This window comes from Myotis myotis, unplaced genomic scaffold, assembly GCF_014108235.1.
Source record: "Myotis myotis isolate mMyoMyo1 unplaced genomic scaffold, mMyoMyo1.p scaffold_m19_p_13, whole genome shotgun sequence".
In the NCBI taxonomy this organism is placed as follows: Eukaryota; Metazoa; Chordata; class Mammalia; order Chiroptera; family Vespertilionidae; genus Myotis; species Myotis myotis.
In genome coordinates, this window is record NW_023416317.1 from 10,520,695 (window position 1) to 10,530,715 (window position 10,021).

Sequence of the window (10,021 nt, forward strand, 5' to 3'; positions counted from 1 at the left end):
CAGACACATCTTGGCCTTTGTAGAGGTTACAGTCTTAAAGTGGCAAAGTTGGATTTCAAATCCAAAGCTGAGTGGAATTCCAATGTCTTTGTTCTTCCCAATGGCTTTGAAAACTAAGTAAATGAGTCACATCGGAAGTTACTCAACTTGGAGATGAATCAGAAGCAATTCTCTGTATTCTACATCTTCACCACCGACAGTCCTCTAAGATGAGAAGAAATCCGATCTTCAGGAGAACTCAAGTTTATTAACTACAAGTCTAGACACAGAAAATAGGTTTTAAAGGTGGTTTCTATTGGTTGGTCTGCTAACGGATCTAGTTAACAGGTGAGCAACACAGAAGTGTGAAAAGCATACTTGATGAGGCCTAGTACTAATTCAAATTTGAATTATATTTGAAAAGAAACTATAAGAGATTGGGTTTTCTGACGCACAGTGTCCCTAAATCATTATTCTCTTTTCCACAATAACATTTCAAAACTATCTCATAGGTGCTTGGTATTAATGTGTCCAGGGCTGCATTCTTTATATGAGAATGTTGATATCTATGCAAAAATGAATATCTATCTACTTACTCTCTACAAAGAAAAAAAAACTAGGTGATTTACAAACAAATAAACAAAGTCCTTTATTCACTGCAAAATAAAGAGAGTAGAATTTATTTACAAAAGTGAAACAAACTTATTATTTAATTTCTGGTGTTTCTGATATTTATAGCATGATAAAATGTCTCAGGCTAGAAAGTCATTCACCAAAGATGCCATAATTCTAAGAAATAGTCAGTTGCATAAATGCTTACATATTTTAAACTGCCTCAGGCAGCCAGATAAATAAGATATACACAAGCACAAGAAAGAGCATACAGAACTAGGGGAGAAATAACATATTCACCAAAGTCAAAATTTGCTACTCCTCCATCAGAAATAACTTCTCTTTTATATATATATATATATATATATATATATATATATATCTATCTCCATCCCAGTCAGAGTGGCTCAGTTGGAGTGTCTTTCCATGCACTCGATTCCCAGTCAGGGAACATACCTGAGTTCTGGGTTAGATCCCCAGCTGGGCATGTACAGAAGGTAAACTGGTCAACGTTTCTTTCTCTCTTTCCCCCTCTCCCTCAGCCTCTCTCTAAGCATGTCCTTGGGTGAGGATTTCTCTCTCTCTCTTCCTCACTCCCCTCCTCCCTTGAAACTAATAAATTAAAAAAGAAGCATACAAAGAACCATCAAACCATCTTCCTCTCCGATGAAGCACAATGCAATCTCCCTCAAGAGCTACCGAAAATTGAACTAGAAAATACTCAACTAAGCAGCACTGTTTAGACTTGCACAATCATAGCCTTTGTTGATGAAAGAAAACATACATTTTATATGCCTATACGAAGCCCCGAGAACATCTATTCAAACCGACAGTTGTGGAGCTAAAAAAAAATAAAATAAAACAGCCAGCATCCTGTCTTTGATATTCATCAGGCCGTGGCTCAGGAACCAGAAAAGCAGAGATCAGCAGGTCTCTCAGACTGCAGGAGCCCCAGGTGCCCCTGCCAGGCACTGGGCGCTGTCAGAGAAAGGGGACCAGGGAACAGGGCAGAGGCAGGAGAAAGCACAGCAGAGCTCATGGCCCTGAGTACAGGGCTGTCAGCAGCAATTCCCCAAGACACCCCCCAAAGCCAGCCACGGACCAAATGTTTAATTCCTGGTCTGAAAAGGACTCAGAAGTTAAGTGCCACAGGCACAGTGGGCAGAATCCAGGATGTCTAAAACATATCTACTGGGTTCCTACTCAGAGATCTTTTCATGGAAGCAGCAAAGAAATATGGTCCAAGGAGCAAAAGATAGTGACCACGAGCCTCTAGCAAATTTCTTCTTTCATTCTGCAAACATTTCATCTCTTAGGTGCTGGGTGCTGGGATAAAACAGTGACCAAAAAAAAAAAAAAAAAAAAAAATCAAATTCCTGACTCTCAAAGAATTAGTGTGCTAGATTGGGAAATAAAAACATATCATCATAAGAGATACACGGAAAACAATATTTGAAAGCTCTCTTGTGATGAGGGTGATGCAGAGGGAATAGAAACCAGGGTAGCTCAGGTTGACAACTGACCCCTATTTTAGAGATGGAGAAATACATTTAAATTGTCATCCAACTTTGCCAATGTCACGCGTAAGGGTTAACGTCAGGGCTAGTATGTGAACCCACAGCTACTTGGCTGTAGGGCCAATCCAAGCTCTGGATCATGATGGCGTGTCGCCACCCCTAATCCCGGGGCGTGCTCCTGAGGCCTCACCTACTCCCTCTCCTGGGATTCCGTCTTGTCAGGGGCATATGGATTCCGGGCACTGATACCTGTGTGGTCCAGGCTGGAACACTCCTGTTCTGAAGCCCCTGAAAGTTAGGTCCTCTTTCCATCCCACTGGAGGGCCTGGAACGCCCATACTTCCCCAACATCCTATCCATGGGGCACGCAGTGTGCGTGCCCAGCAAAGCCCAGTAACCGCTGTGTAAGTGCACACTCACCAGCAGCAGCAAGGCCAGGCCACGTGCACCCCAGCTGCTCAGCAGCCACTTTTCAACAAGCAAAGTACATGCATCTTCCCAGCTGATGCCGGTTATCAATCAACTTAAAGACAAAGACACACGGCCCCCTCAGCAGCCAGGCGAACTGATTTTCAAAGGGAAAGTCCAAATGCTCTTTGTGAATAACTGCCTGAAAGCCTGCGGTGGTCATTTCATTTTTAATCAACTGAGTTCATTTTGAGCTAGGAAGCTGGAGGGGTGGGACACAGCACATACAGGAAACACTAGAGAAACACGAACAAAATAAGGCAAAGACATACGCAGTGAGTTCGCTGCAAGCGTGAACGACAATGGAAGCTCCACGAGGCCAGGGATCTGCTTTGCTCACCGTTCTATCCTCAGTGGGCAGAGGTGCCGAGAATACATTAGGTTGTGAATAGTATTTGGGGAATAAATAAAAATTGTTTACAGCAGCAAAAAAAGTAAAACAAATTAAAGGTTTTGAGACCAGAAAGCAAAGATCAAGAAACTAAGGAAAACTAAGGAAAAACAAGATGGAAATCCCTCAACAAATTAAAAACTGCAGCTGCCATACAACCCAGCAATTCCGCTTGTGGGGATTTCTCTGGAGAAAACAAAAGCACTAATTTGAGAAGGTATCTGCCCCTCTATGTGCACTGCAGCATTACTAGGAATAGCCAAGATATGAAGCAACCTGGGTGTCAATCAATAGATGAATGGGTAACGATGGGGTGCATATATGCAATGGAATATCCTTCAGCAACAAAAAAGAAATCTTGAGGCTGGGCCATGGGTACATCACTGAGGCCCAGCCCGGGGCTGAAAGGCCTAAAGCCTGCGTCTACCAGAGCTCCTCCTCAATTTTGCCCCCAGACGAGCCCTGGTGGAGTTCCAATCGAACCCAGAACAAAGGAGGGAGCCTGGCCTGGAGTCCCTTTCCCCCCGCCACCCATGTCAGCCCAAGACATGCCAGGGATCACCCAAGTCTGGGGTCCCCCAAAAGGAGGCTGGAGCCGGGCCTAAGGGTCCCCCCAGGAGTCTCCAGGAAGACAGCCAGAGTCAAGTCATGAATTCCCCTCCCCCCTCCAATGTCAGCCAAAGCCAAGTGGGGACTCACCAAAGTCCTCCAGAGCCAGAAGAGCCCAGCGCAGAGCTGGCCCAGAGTATAGGGAGGCACTGGCAGGGGGTCCCTCCGACATCCGCTGCAGCAGGGCCCAGGACCCCCGAGCCTTACCCCTGTCAGCAAGCGCAGATCCGGAGCCCAGGACCGGAGCCCTCAACACTGCAGGAGCTGACACCTGTCACCTGGCTCCCCTGGTCGGCATGAGCCCAGCATAAGCCCAGCAAGCCACCGCCTGCCCGGGTGTGGAGAGTGATGGCCTTTGGCCAAAGAAGCGAAAAGGATCTTCGTTCAGCCCTGGCCCAGCGCCCCAGAAGTTGGAGAAGGTGAAGCTCCTATAATCCCGAAGGGAAAGCCCAAATCAGCGGGTGTGGAAGACCCGCCCCAAGAAGAGGTTCTCCCAGATGGTCCAGGACAGGCCCCCGCGCACATCCTGGCAGCGGAAGATGAGGGAACAGGGCCAGCAGAGAGGAAGCTGGCTAAGGCCTGTGCGGGCACCTGGAGGAGGAGAGGCGCAGGCGGGAGGAACAGTGCAGAGCCGGGAACCTGAAACGCCGGCAGGAGAACAAGAGCGAGTACAAGCAGAGAGCGTGCAAGTGACCCGAACCCAAGCTCTAGCTGACGCCCGGCCCTGCTGCGAATCGCTCCAGAGGCGGCCAAGGTCTGAGCTCAGGACAGCCCGGAGGCCACCTGGAGCCGGCCACCAAGTGCGACGCAGCACCTCGGACCCGGCACTCCCACTCTGGCTCCAAAACAGGGACCCACTCTGGATGGGGATGTGAGCCTTTGCGGGCTTTCAGGTGGGTCCTCGTGAGACAGAGGCTCAGAGGAGCCTGGGCCTGGCAGAGATTAGGGGCTCCTGGCGGAGAAAAGGTTCAGCTCCCTCCTCTCTCCTTCTCCCTCCTTCTCCAAGTGCCTTCAAACCAAGGAGTGTCAATTCTTCTGGTTACTCAGGGAGCTGGTAACTGAAGGGTGACCCCCAAATGTATCTGTTCTATCTCAAGGTCCTGGGTCCATCCCAGACCAGGAGGAATCCAGCTCCCCATACCTTTCTAAAGGCTGCACTGGGTACCTCTGACCCCACTGACTCCCACCGAATCCAGCTCCACCCACTTTTCAACACTGAAAGGTGAAAACGGAGGGGGCTCCTCTCTAGCCCCCTTTTTCTTGTACCAGATTCCACAGAAGCCCCAAAGATCTGATAGTCCCTGCCTTGGGGAGCTTTCATTCTGATGGAGAAAACATAATAAACAAGTAAAATAAAGTTAGAAAAAGAAGTCTTGCCATTTATGACAACCTAGATGGACCTAGAGGATATTATGCTAAGTGAAATAAGTCAGACAAAGATGAATACCATATGATTTCACTTATATGTGGAATCTAAAAAAACAAATGAATAAATACAAAGAACAAGCTGATGGTTGACAAAGGGGGGAGGTGGAAAATTTAAAGAAAAGAAAAGAAACAAAGGAAAATGTCTTCAATATTCAAGAATTTTGTACAGACTCAGCCAACCCACCCCCTACTTTGTGGAATAGTCAGCTCTTAGTTACGCACATGTAAATTATGGGCTATAGAAACATTTTAATTCTACATTTGCCAATAACAAAGCCTAAGGCCACTTCTGTGTCACCTCAACTTTTTAGCAGGAAACACAAACTCAAAAGGAAGAACCACCCTGACCGGTTTGGTCAGTGGATAGAGCGTCGGCCTGCAGACTGAAGGGTCCCGGGTTCAATTCCCTTTCAAGGGCATGTACCTTGGTTTCGGGCACCTCCCCAGTAGGGGGTGTGCAGGAGGCAGCTGATCGATGTCTCTCCATCGATGTTTCTAACACTCTATCCCTCTCCCTTCCTCTCTGTAAAAAATCAATAAAATATATTTTTAAAAAAAAGGAAGTACCCAGGTTCATGCAATAAACGATATCAATATTTAAAGTGAAATTGCCAAATTATGCAATTATCCATTAGCACTTACCAGCCTGAATATATCTTCAAGAAAAACAATTGCATATAACTGACATTCCTTCTTGACTGAGGTGTCTCAATAATAAAATTTGTTCAATCCATATTTCAAAGCACCAACCAAGTGCCAGCACTGTTCCAGGACCGTACAATATAAGGATGAATAAAACTGAAACAGTCCCTGTCAACCTCACTTTAATCCACAGAGTAAAGGAAGATCATGAACAGATCAACAAACAAATGAAAATGTAATGTGCAAATGTGGCTGGATGCTGGGAAGGCAATAATCAGTGATGAAATAAAGAGAAATGGAGGGAGAGATACTAATATCTATTTCCTGTCATTGAGAGGCAGTGCTGTGTCCATGTGCGACTCTGGACGTACCTGGCGTGGGACAAATACTCAACCATCCCACTTGCAGGACGAGTATCTTGTCACCACATCTTGACAAGCTGATAAGAAAGCATGGAAGAACCCTCCATGAAGTCACTAGCAGGAAGTTTAAACCAATGCAAGAACCCAGAATAGAATGGTGAATTGACCAGAAAGATATTATAAATGTACTAGAGGCCTGGTGCATAAATTCGTGCATGGGTGGGGTCCACCCGGTCTGCCCCATGGGTGGGAGGGGGGGCAATCAGGGGTGGGGCTGGCCAGGGGGAGGGGCCACAGGCAGTTGGCTGGCCAGCCCCGCCCCCTTGTCAAACTCCCAGTCAAGGGGACAATTTGCATATTAGCCTTTTATTATACAGGATATTCATTTAATGACCAAACCTCAAAATATACAAAGCAAAAACTACAAAATTCTACCTGCATGTATCTCCAACTGTGCTAAAGACCTGAGAACACATGTCAAGTACCTGGCATACAGCGGGCACTCACAGAATGACTCAAAGGGCTGTCCGAAGGTGGGGTGGGAACAAGAGCAGTCTCCATTCTCTTGAGTGGCCACCACTTCCCAGACCCTATGCCAAAGGCTGCTCACGCATCAGATCCATTTCTCACAACTCTATGAGGCACAAGAGTAAAGTGAGGTCCAAAGATATCAGTAATTTGCCAAGGTCAAAGACTTAGGAAAACCCCCTGGCAATGGGCAAGGAGACACCTGATTGGTGGTGTTGCTCTTATATCAATCAGGGGCAAAGCAGATGTACAGTCCTTAGTTCATCCTAGCTTGATGCCTGTGTTGGTGGCCAGAGCTGTTTTATGCCTGAGGCACATTAAGACTTAGGAAAGGCACACAATCTCATCCATGCCCCCTCCATGCCTCCCTCAGAGCTGCACCGGCTTCCCACGAGGCCAGCCATGAAAAGCAGGACAAGAAAAAGACCATTCTGTCAACTCCCTGTGTAACAGATTAAATTCCTTAATTAGCCTTACATGTTCCTTGACAGTTTCCCCAGTTAACAAAGCACACACATGCTGTTTCTAGAAGATTCTGGGTCATGCTGATTTCACTGGAAAGCTGGGAGGAGTTTCACAGGCAAGCAGACTCTAGTGCAGGGGTGGGCAAACTTTTTGACTCGAGGGCCACAATGGGTTCTTAAACTGGACCGGAGGGCCGGAACAAAAGCATGGATGGAGTGTTTGTGTGAACTAATATAAATTCAAAGTAAACATCATTACATAAAAGGGTGCCGTCTTTTTTTTTTTTTTTTTTAGTTTTATTCATTTCAAACGGGCCGGATCCGGCCCGCGGGCCGTAGTTTGCCCACGGCTGCTCCAGTGGCTCCTTACACTGGGAAGAGGTTGCCCAGATGAACAAAGAAAACTGGAGCAGAGGAGACAACACATATGACAGCAAGGCAGAATGAGTCCCCCCTCCCCCCAAAAAACAAAAAAACAAAAAACAAAGACATATGCAATGATGTTGCTACAAGGATGGAGCTAGACTGTGAGATCCACGAGGGCCGGAGTCTGTTTTATTCACTTGTTCTATCGGGCTACCAGAGACAGGAGTGTTTGAAACATAATACATTATAAATAAGTATCTGAAGAATACATCAAGGCATTGAAAAATGAAAAGAAATTAAATGTGCAACATCCAAATAATAGAAAAATAAGCATTGTTCCATTAATGGAGGGCTACTATTGCAATTGTTAAAAAAATTATGTAGAATAGCAGACAAGAGGTATTGTCCATTACGAAACATGATGGAAAAGGGGACCTAAAGGAATGGGAGACGTTCACAATATAAAGTGAAATGGTAGACTATGAAACATCATAGACAGTAGTATGTTTTTTCTATCCCTGGATGTATGCCTTGTCGTTCCTATACTAACATATAATATGTATAGATAAAAAAAATCTACAAGGGTGAAGAGAAAAATGTCAAGTCATAGTTATCTTGAGATATGATTTTCCCCCTTTTCTTTAACTTTTATTTTTCAATTACAGTTTACATTCACTATTATTTTATATTGATCTCAGGTGTCCAACATAGTGGTTAGACTGTCATATACTTTACAAAGTGATCTCCCAGATAAGTCTCATACCACCTGGCTCCCTACATAGATATTACGATATTATTGACTATATTCCCTATGCTGTGCTTTCCATCCCCGTGACTATTTTTAACTACCAACTTGCACTTCTCAATCCCTTCACCTTTTACACCAGCTCCAAGACCCCATCCCCACACCTGTGGCCTTCATCAGTCTGTTCTCTTTTACATTATGAGATGAATTTTTTAATGTTCTTCTTACCTTTTTATGTATATAAGTTTCAGGTTCATGATATTACAATTCAACAACCTACTAGTTTGCGTGTGTGTGTGTGTGTGTGTGTGTGTGTGTGTGTTTTGTTTTGTTTTTAGAAAGAGAGAGGGTAAGGAAGAGGGAGGGAAACATTGATGTGAGAGAGATACATCAACCGGTTGCCTCCTGCATGCACCCAGACCAGGGATGGAACCCACAACCCTTCAATGCATGGGACGAAGTTCCAAGCCACACTGGCCAGGGCATATCAGTACTTTTTAAAAACTGCCTTTTCCCTATCTTACATGTGTTCATAAAACATCCTACAATAGGAATTTATTGGTTAATGTAAGTTCCAACTCCGTGACATCGGGTAGTTGTGCTGTAAACCTCCCTTCCTGGGAGAAGGAGTCTCTGCAGGGCCCGCCAGGCTTCTGACCCTTCACCCAGTGACAGAGAGCTAACAGTTACTTTAGAACAGTGCTTCTCAACTGGGCTGGGGTGAGGAGTGCGGGAATTTGTCCCCCAGGAAACATCTGGCAATGTCTGGAGACACTGTTTGTTGTCCCGACGAGGTGGGGCACTAGTGGAATCTATTGAGTAGAGGTTAGGAAGGCTGCTGAACACCCTATAACGCACAGGCCAGCACCCACACAACAGAATTATCTGGCCCCAAAACATCAATCGTCCTGAGGTTGAGAAACCCTGCTTTAGAGTATTATGGATGAAAATCATCATGTGAGGAGCCACAAGCTATCCTAAATATAAATCTGAGAAGAGAAGAAGTAGCAGCACTTAAAATGTTTTGTTACCAACCACAGAGATGGGAAACATCTGTTCTGCTGAGGACCCCTAATCCCGGCACTGCCCAGATCAGAGCAGGAGTTAGGACGTGTCCTGTCCATGAGGTAACACAGAGCCAACCCAGGGAGGAAATGCCAGCTGCAGAGTCAGGCACGGATAGTCGTGAAGATCAGCCCTGCCAATGGCTAACTCTTGGCACCTGCACAATGAAGTTTATAGTGCTATTTATTTAATGATTCTATGGCTTACACAGGACAACGTATATGAAGCGTTTAACACTGCCCCAGACACACACGAGGTGACCTGCTGAGTACAATGTAAACACTCAAAAACTCCCGACATGTTTTGTGGCAATTGTTTAGTTTTAAGCTCACTGCCAGTGAATCCAGGGAAGGTTATGTCCATATGGACCAGTTACCATCTCCTGGAGAAAGCTGTGTCCCATGAACTAAAAGCCTCGTCCTCCAGTCTCATCAGGCCTGTTCAGGACATGCCAGCACCAGTCAACTGGGAACTGCATGAGCACATAAATGAATGGCTGGTGCCATCTAACAATAAGACAAAGTAGAAACAATTTTTTTAGTAGAAATCCAAAGAGGTTAAGATCACCTCTGCTGAGACTGGAAATCAGGACGCAAGAACTTAATCAACTAAACCCTGAACCAAGACACCAGATGGTCTGTTAAGTATTTTGGGATTTTTATCTTATGGGCAACACACCCATATGGTAGCATAAAGAAATTTATGTTTTTCTTTTTTTAAAAATGAGACAGAGAATGTCCAAATGCACCCGTGCAATTGAGATTGGTGCGTACAGTTCTAAAAATGTGGGCAATGCGGAAAGAAATATAAACATTCACACAGATACACGTATAATTTGTGTGAGC

The 10,021-nt window shown here is 45.3% G+C and overlaps 1 protein-coding gene and 2 pseudogenes across 3 annotated transcripts in view; 2 read left to right on the forward strand and 1 right to left on the reverse strand.

Annotated features, from left to right (window-relative positions):
- The window catches only part of PTPRG (protein tyrosine phosphatase receptor type G), a 677,374-nt gene that overhangs the window by 583,044 nt on the left and 84,309 nt on the right, over window positions 1-10,021 (reverse strand). The window lies entirely within an intron of this gene.
- On the forward strand, window positions 3,339-4,269 carry LOC118668559 (annotated as a pseudogene).
- Window positions 6,712-6,856, forward strand: LOC118668689 (annotated as a pseudogene).